We start from the raw sequence: 9,605 nt of genomic DNA on the forward strand, positions 1-9,605 counted from the left end.
CTCGTCCAGGGTAATTTGGGATGGTCCCACTAACTTCCTGAGACTGATGTGCTGCCTGTCCTCTGGTTAACACAATTGACAAGGTCTAAGCCAGTGATACTCAAAGTATGGCCCGGGGGCGCATGTGGCCCTCCTGTTGTTTACATGCGGCCCCCAGGCCAACAGCAGCACTTTGCTGCTGTTTATTCAACTTGGCACCAGCACTAAAAACTGTTAAATAAATGAGCAAGTATTTAATTGGAGGCTAATTGAAAAGGGAGTAACTAGGGTGTCCTGGAACTCAATTTTAGAAACACCTTCATTATTAACCCCCTCGCTGCCAGGCCTTTTCTCCTCCTGTGCCGAGCCTTTTTTTGGCTATTTGGGGCAGTTCGTGCTTAGGCCCTCATAACTTTTTCTCCACATAAGCTACTCATGCCAAATTTGCGTCCTTTTTTCCAACATCCTAGGGATTCTAGAGGTACCCAGACTTTGTGGGTTCCCCTGAAGGAGACCAAGAAAATTAGCCAAAATACAGCGAAAATGTTGTTTTTTAAATTAAAATGGGAAAAAATGGCTGCAGAAGAAGGCTTGTGCTTTTTCCCCTGAAAATGGCATCAACAAAGGGTTTGAAATGCTAAAATCACCATCTTCCCAGTTTTCAGGAACAGGCAGACTTGAACCACAAAACCCAATTTGTCAACACAATTTTGGCATTTTACTGAGACATACCCCATTTTTACTATTTTTTGTGCTTTCAGCCTCCTTCCAGTTAGTGACAGAAATGGGTGTGAAACCAATGCTGGATCCCAGAAACCTAAACATTTCTGAAAAGTAGACAACATTCTGAATTCAGAAAGGGGTCATTTGTGTAGATCCCACAAGGGTTTCCTACAGAAAATAACAGCTGAAATAAAAAAATATTGAAATTGAGGTGAAAAAACAGCAATTTTTCTCCATGTTTTACTCTGTAACTTTTTCCTGCAACGTCAGATTTTCAAAAGCGATATACCGTTACATCTGCTGGACTCTTCTGGTTGTGGGGATATATAGGGCTTGTAGGTTCATCAAGAACTCTAGGTACCCAGAGCCAATAAAGGAGTTGCACCTTGCAACAGGTTTTCATTGTATACCGGGCACACAGCAATTCATTTGGTGAAATATAAAAAGTGAGAAATAGGTATCAAGAAAACCTTTGTATTTCCAAAATGGGCATAAGATAAGGTGTTGAGAAGCAGTGGTTATTTGCACATCTCTGAATTCTGGGGTGCCCATACCAGCATGTGAATTACAGGGCATTTCTCAAATAGACGTCTTTTTTACACACTGACTTACATTTGGAAGGAAAAAATGTAGAGAAAGACAAGGGGCAATAACACTTGTTTTGCTATCCTGTGTTCCCCCAAGTCTCCTGATAAAAAGGTACCTCACTTGCATGAGTAGGCCTAATGCTCGCGACAGGAAATGCAACATGGACACATCACATTTTCACACTGAAATCTGATGTGTTTCTTGCAAAGTGCCTAGCTGTAGATTTTGGCCTCTAGCTCAGCCGGCACTTAGGAAAACCTACCAAACCTGCGCATTTTTGAAAACTAGACACCTAGGGGAATCCAAGATGGGGTGACTTGTGGAGCTCTCACCAGGTTCTGTTACCCAGAATACTTTGCAAATCTCAAAATTTGGCCCAAAAAACACTTTTTCCTCACATTTCGGTGACAGAAACTTCTGGAATGTGAGAGGAGTCACAAATTTCCTTTCACCCAGCATTCCCCCAAGTCTCCCGATAAAAATGGTACCTCACTTGTGTGTGGAGGCCTAGCGCCCGTGACAGGATATGCCCCAAAACACAACGTGGACACATCACATTTTCCCAAAGAAAACAGACCTGTTTTTTTTTGTAAAGTGCTTACCTGTGAATTTTGGCCTCTATCTCAACCGGCACCTAGGAAAGCCTACCAAACCTGTGTATTTTTGAAAACTAGACACCTAGGGGAATCCAAGATGGGGTAACTTGTGGGGCTCTCACCAGGTTCTGTTACACAGAATCCTTTGCAAACCTCAAAATTTGGCCAAAAAAACACTTTTTCCTCACATTTCGGTGACAGAAAGTTCTGGAATCTGAGAGGAGCCACAAATATCTTTCCACCCAGCGTTCCCCCAAGTCTCCCGATAAAAATGTTAACTCACTTGCGTAGGTGGGCCAAATGCTTGTGACAGGGAAGAGCCAAAAACATGTCGAAATTGAGGGGGAACCAAAGCGGGTCCAAAAGGGCAGTTTGAAAAAAAAACATTTTTAGGCTGACAAGTGCAGCAGAAGTTTTTATTAGTATAGATGAGACAATGCTGGGTGGTAGGAATTTTGTAGATTCCTGCAGATTCCGGAAGGTTCCATCACAAAAATGTGGGAAAAATGTGTGATTTCAAGCAAAGTTGGAGGTTTGCAGGGCATTGTGGGTAAGAAAATGGTGCAGGATGCCTGTGACGCACACCACCCTGGAATCACCCAGATTTGTAGTTTTCAGATGTGTCAAGGTCTCGTGGATTTTTCTACATGGCAGAGTCCCAAAGTCCATAAAGTGCAGCCCTCACCATTCCAAGTGGGACGATTTTGAGAGTTAGCCAAGCTCTCATGGCCCAAATGTAAAACGAAAGCCCAAAATAATCAAATGTCCTCTTGCTTGCTGTGGGATAAGATGTTTTAGTGTGTGGGGGAGAGCTGAAAGACTGTTACCCCCTTCAGTTGGGGTGGAGGCATAACCAGGCCCATACTGGTTGGTAGCCATCACCCCACTATTTTTTTTTTTTATTCCCTGGCATCTAGTCGACTTTCTGCCCCCCACAGGGTGTGGATTGGGGTAACTGTCCCATCTGCCCACTGGTTGGCAGAACAACTTTGTCCCCATTTATTTGGGGTGGGGGTATGGCCATACCCCCACCCTTTTATTTTGAAAACAAATCTTCCCTGGTCTCTGGTGGGCTTCCTGCCCCCCCTTGGGGGCAGATGGGCCTTCCAAAAATAAGACAATCTGCCCCAAAGGTGGAGATATGGTCAACGGTAATGTGCCCCCATGGGGGGGCGACCCTTACCCAAGGGGCTTCCCCCAAACAAAACACACACATACACACACACCAATCCCTGGGGAGGAGAAATGGTTTACAATAAATTACCCCCCCCCCCACCGGGGAGCGACCCTTGCCTAAGAGGTCGCTCCCCTTGCGTGAAATTGGCACAAAACAAAAATCCCAGGTGCCTAGTAGTTTCACTCCCCTTGCATGAAATTTACGCAAACAAATAAAGTTTCCCGATGTCTAGTGGTTTCTGCCCGTCTTGGGGGTCAGATTGGCGTAGCAAAATCGGCTGATCTGCTCCCAAAGGGGGCAGAAATGGCCTAAATATAATATTTCACCCAAGGGAGCAACCCTTGCCTAAGGGGTCGCTCCCCTTGCGCGAAATTCGTGTTAAAAAAAGACTCCCTGGTGTCTAGTGGTTTCTGCCCCCCTTGGGTGCAGATTGGCCTCATAAAAATAGGCCAATCTGCCCCCAATGGGGGCAGAAAAGGCCTAAATATAATTTTCCCCCCAGGGGAGCGACCCTTGCCTAAGGGGGTGCTCTCCTTGCGTGAAATTCGCTTAAAAAAACAAAACTCCCTCGTGTCTAGTGGTTTCTGCCACCCTTGGGGGCAGATTGGCCTCATACAAATAGGCCAATCTGCCCCCAAGGGGGGCACAAATGGCCTAAATATAATTTGCCCCCCTAGGGGAGCGACCCTTGCCTAAGGGGTCGCTCCCCACCTCTTAAAAAAAAAAAAAAAAAAAAAAAAATTATCCCTGCCGCCCAGAGGTTTCTGCGCCCAGGGGTCAAGAGTGCCCCTGGGGCTTTGGACTAGAAAACTATCTGACTTTGTGGAGCGCTGTACTCCTTTTGAAAAACAGCTTTTTATTTGTTATTGGGCTCTAGTGAATACTGAGCAAATTACATTAAATGATAATGTAATTCTGAAACCTGAACTACCAATCATGCAGTGGGTGATGAGTTCACCTAAATCTCACAGTTTAGGACAGGCACAAGAGGCTAGCATCATACTTTAGATCTGGTACATACAAAACAGGGCTCTAGTCACTGCAGCCTTACATGAACAGGTGTCACAAGCCCCATTACAGGATGAGGAGAAGCAGGTGCCACAGGTAAAAGAGTCACCAGTGAAATTGAGTGCACCATTTGAATTCTTGTCCCCTGAGGATAAAAAGCGTGTTTGTTTGACCAATGATTCTTTGAAATGCATGAGTACTAAAAGACAATGGAAAGCAGTGTTATACAATCCAGTTACTGAAAAGTTGTTGTCTACCACAGGAGAAGAAAAAAGTAACCAATATGCAGAGTTGTACAATGTGTGTCAGATTTTAAAGCAAGAACTGCTTGAGAGGTGTCATTTTTGCACTGATTCTTGGTTCACTGCCAATGGATTAGCCGTTTGGTTTTCCACATGGCTTGTACATAACTGATTCATTTATTCAAAGGAGGTGAGGAGCAAAGAGTTGTGGGTGTTAAAACAGAGCATAGTCATAGATGCTCATTGTCCCATTGACTCATTAGAACGCTGGTTCAATTCCCTTGCCGATGTTAAAGAGAAAAGTGCAAAGACAGAAGTGTCAACCCAGAATTCTGACTTGGTGGGGATGACTAAGTGGGCGCACCAGAAATGTGGACATCTGGGAGAAAAACCCACTTACAGGTGGGCAGAAATGAGAGAAATGCACATTCCCCTAGATTTGATAAAAACTGTGATTTCGCAATGTCCTATTTGTCAGCACACACAACAGAGATCTGTCCCCCAAACAGTCAAAGATCAGTTCGGGAGAGGAAAGTTACCAGGACATATATGGCAAATTGATCAGGTTTTAGGGGGAGCGATTGCTGCAGATTACCAAGTCGAAATCAAAGTTATTCTGATAACTAGAAGAGAATCTGATTTATTCATACAGATTGGAGACAGAATTGCCCAACTTGTCATAAGTGCAGTGAATGGAGGTTTGGTAAGAAAGGAGTCTGCCCCGGCCCTTCTGACAGTGCAAGGAAAGGGAAGCTGTGGTGCAGCAGATAAAAACCTCAGTGCTAAGGTGTGGGTTGAATCCCCAAATGACCCTCCAGAACCTGCAGAAATCATAACAAAGGGCCCCAATAACGTCATGCTGATTATAAAACAAGGAAAAGAGAAAGGAGGGCACATTTCAGATGACAAATGTTATTTGCAAGAAAAGTCATACTTTTTTCTTTTGCAGATCCTACTACGACTCGCCACTTACCATGAGTATGCTGAGTATGCTGTGTGGTCTCCCTTTGGGTGTTTGCATGTGGGGTCGGGGGAGGGGCCGCACCCCCTACCTGAACCTGATTGATTAAAGTACAAACCCCATGGATCCATTTTGCGCAACTGTCGCCTTCAGTTCAAGTTCTACATGAGATCAATATAACGTTTGTCAACTTGTTTGATTACATTCTTCCACTGGAACTAAGCAACATTGCCAGTTAACTGTCTGTGTTTTATCGTGTGGAACCCTGACTTTCACTTACATCCCAGCAAACCTTTCAGGTGGACCATGTACCCTTACATGAGTAGAACTCATGCTACATCAACTTGCTGTTTTAGAGACACTATTCAATCAGTTATTATCCCAATAAGAGTATATAAGCTTCAGTCTTTTCATTGTTGGTGTATCTGATTTGAAAGGTTATGAGATCAATATGTTAATCCACTTCCATTGCTTTACAGTGATTGTTTTTATCATTCAAACCTGATTTACTTATAATGTTTTTTTGTGTTTGTTTGAAATAAGAGAAATGTAAACAAAAGCCATTGGTCATAGGGTGGATATGTTATGCCATTAATTGTGTTTGACCACTGACTTTGTGTTTCACCACTGCGCATATTAGTTGTTCAATGTTCACCAGTGACACATTACATGTTGTATTCAGTTTAGCTGCCTCTTAGCTTTAACGTGGCATTAGACATTACATTCTGTATTCAGTTCAGCTGCCTATTGGCTTTATCGTGGCATTAGACATTGCAGTTGAGACATTGCAGATGAGCTGTGTTTTTCCACATGGTAGACCAAGCTGTATTTTTCGTATTTTGTTCACACCGAACCCTAGCGTGATAAGAGAGCCTATATTTTGTCTTTTCCTCTTTACTCAGCCTTGGGAAGGGACGAGGTTTAGGAGATCTGGCAAATCTCCAATGGCTTGTTTTCTTCCCAACTCTGCATGTTTTGACTATTAGACGAAAGAGCCTGTTAGCAGGCTTTTTCATTATAAAACGGTGTCCCTGGGCAGCAGCAAGGGGGAATTTTCCAAGACTTCAGTCAGGAGCGGACGTCAGCTGCCTGACCTCCCGTTTCGGTGGAAAATCTCTTTCTCACAATTGAACAGGAGTCATCAACTTGCAGGCATAAGAAAGATGAAGAGGAGTGACAGGCCCTACGGTAATGAATTTTGACTTTTATTCTTTGCTTTTAAGTTATGCTATAATATAATCACATATATTTGCTGTGTACATTGCAATTGAGAATCACCTTGATATATTTTCCTTTCATTGCTGTGACTACTTTTAAATGTGTGCTTCCAACCTACTAATCTCATCTCTCAGGAACCTCGTGGTGAAGTAATAATAATAAATGTCTTCTTTAAACTAAGAAGTGCATTCCAGAGAAGTTTTGTCAGCTCGAGCATAAGATAAAAGAAAGCAAAACAGCAGCATACATCCTGAAGATGTATTTCAAGGTTCTCATATGTGATGATGAAGAAAAAGGAAAAAAGGGAGGTAAAGTGAAGTCAAACATTTGCCTGGGATCACACAATTTGGTTAAGTGGAGAAGCCGGGATTTATACCCACGTTTCTGGTTTCACATTGCGGAATTCAGACACTAGATGTATACGTTTCACTTACCCTACAACCACTTAACCACTACCCCTCCCCACCCCCAGCCCTCCAACCGCCACCCTGTTGGCATCAATGCGGCCCTCAGTCACATCACAGGCCAAACAGTGCAGCCCCACGGAAAATGTTTGTGAGTACCCATGGCCTAAGCCATGTAGGTCTCTGGTCCTTGTATAAAAACAGAGGCAATCAAGTAATTGCCCAAGAGCCAACATCCAGCAGCTTGCTTCTCTCACCACCGCATTAACCATGGCTGACCTACCATTGATTTCTAGTGTCGATCAAGTAATTGGATAATCCATGTCTATCCTACTGGCTACCAAACCTGTGCCACTGGCACCAGGGAAAGTCTCCTAAGGTGTGGAATATTTCCTGTCAACCATAGTTCTGTAAACTCCTGTATTTCTCAGGTAATGAACTTCCAACTGTTAATACTAGCTTCCAAAACAAACCCTATCCTATTTTGGTGTACGTGCTTCAGGGCATCTGGTTTACTTTCTTAAAGTCTAAAACCATGAACTTGAGTGCAACAGAGCCGTCAGGGGTTCCTTGTCCCACAGTCACTTGATCTCATGGGTGCAGCTGGTACAGTGTCTTTTACCTGACAGTGTCTCTTGTAATGTGCCTCCTTATAACAAGTAATCACCTTGTGCTTAGAAGAGCCGTCATGTCGTCCCTTCTTCCTGTGTTCCCACCTTGGAATCAAATGTGCTCCCTTGGGGATTTAAGAATTGCATTTATCCTTACTTTCAGCTTTGAAACAAGTCTGTGGAGAGCTTCTCTCCCATTTGGCTTAGGACCATTCTACTCTAGCTCCTTATAAATTCTATTAGATGACACTGTATGTTTTCTGGACCATTTCCTGTCAGATCTGACATATATTGCCTAAGAGGGTTACAGCACTCCTTCCTGAGTGTTTTTCTCACCATCAACAGGTTAAGTGCATGAAAAGTCTTGGCCTCCGCAAGAAAGATGGGTATTAGTTATGAAGAATGGAGTCCTTCACAAATAATAAGTCCACTACCTTGTTTTTAATAGGAACCAAGTCTCCAACTGTAGCACTTGACTTTCTCGAAGTAGCGAAGCAGAGAAACCAATGCAAAGTTGTGGAAGAAGCCGTGGCCCAGTACCCCAACTCGCTAGTACACATGAACAACACTGAATAAGTAACTATCCAGCGAGTGCTTTTTTTCATATAAAAAAAAGAAAGTCATTTATTGCGCGCACACTACTGAATACTATTATTATTTTACAAATATGTTCAATCAGGTAGATTGAAATACCTCTGGAGACACCCTCATAACATGCTATACCCTTAGATAGCCCCTGGGTGCCAGCTAGAGTCCAAGAGTCCTTAAGTCAGTCAGGTGGCTTTTCCTTCTAGCAGAGCATTACTTCTGCATTGTCACTCCCTGGTCCAGTAAGTTCTCAATGGTTTCTCCCTTGTACGGGGGTTTTTAAGTGGCATTGAAAAGTTCTAGAAGCTAGGTATGTATTCCCAAAGCCTAAGGTGCTGCATCATCACTGCATCCCTGCTCTAAACCTCCTGAACAGCATTCTGGGACATTCAACATGGTGGGTTGAAGTGGTCTATGATAACTCCTTCCCTGTCCCCATCTGACACTTTCTCACGAAAAAGGTAGCCTCTTGTGATTAGCTTCAGAGCTGTGGCTGCCATCCTTTGTTTCTGTGGGATTTAGCATTCTAAAGGTAATTAGCACATGCAGATTCTGACCCTACTCCTTTCTTTTTCAGAAGCAAACAAGCACTTCAAATGACTTTACTGTGCCTATTTTCACATAATTACCCCATGCTGCTTTTTATTAACTCAGAGTGCACTGAGGCCTACCAACTAGACCTCAATGCCAGCGCTCTGAAACTTAAAAGTATATGGTATACAATCGGCATCATTTAACTTACTTATCTGTCCCTAGTATATGGTACAGGGTTGCACAGGGCTGCAAGTTAAAGTGTCCCCAATGGGCTGCAGCAATTATTGTGCCTCCCTGAGTATGACAAAGTAAATGTTGTCTCCCAGCCTGCAACTGCAGACTGGTAGAGCAGGTTTAAACTGCTAACTTGGCTTTGCCATTTAAACTTATGGCAAAGTTCAGCCATCCCTTTTTAATATATGTGTCACCCCCAAGGAAGGTCTATTGATGCCTAAGGCCGGGATCTGTATATTTAAATGTAGGACATATACTTTTATATGTTCTAACAGTAAAAACACAAAAGTTTTGTTTTTACTATGAAAAAACTAGTAGCTCCATTTACAAGTACATGGTTACACTCTGACAACTCAGAGATACTGACTCCTGAATAGGACTACCAAAGTTGGTACTTCGTGCTAGCAAAAGAATAGTCACATCAAACCCAACTTGATGCCCAAGTCTAATTTAATGTAATGTTTGAGTACACTGCAACTTAAGAAAGTTGCCACTCTGTTGCCCAGATTTTCCAGTGACCCTTCGTGGGTGCTGGCCACAAAACATCCTCCTGGGGAGAGATGTGAACTACTCCCAAGAAAGGCCTAGTGTTGGAAGAGGTGTTACCTCTCCCTGGCAGGACACCACACAGGGTGTGAGCCCAGAAGGCAAGCTTCAAGGGAAGCCTGCCTTAGAATGGCAAATTCTGGACACACACAAAAGGGGCTGTTCTTTTGGTCTGGTAGGCAGGTTGGCATTGGGG

The sequence above is a fragment of the Pleurodeles waltl genome, chromosome 4_1, assembly GCF_031143425.1.
Source record: "Pleurodeles waltl isolate 20211129_DDA chromosome 4_1, aPleWal1.hap1.20221129, whole genome shotgun sequence".
In the NCBI taxonomy this organism is placed as follows: domain Eukaryota; kingdom Metazoa; phylum Chordata; class Amphibia; order Caudata; family Salamandridae; genus Pleurodeles; species Pleurodeles waltl.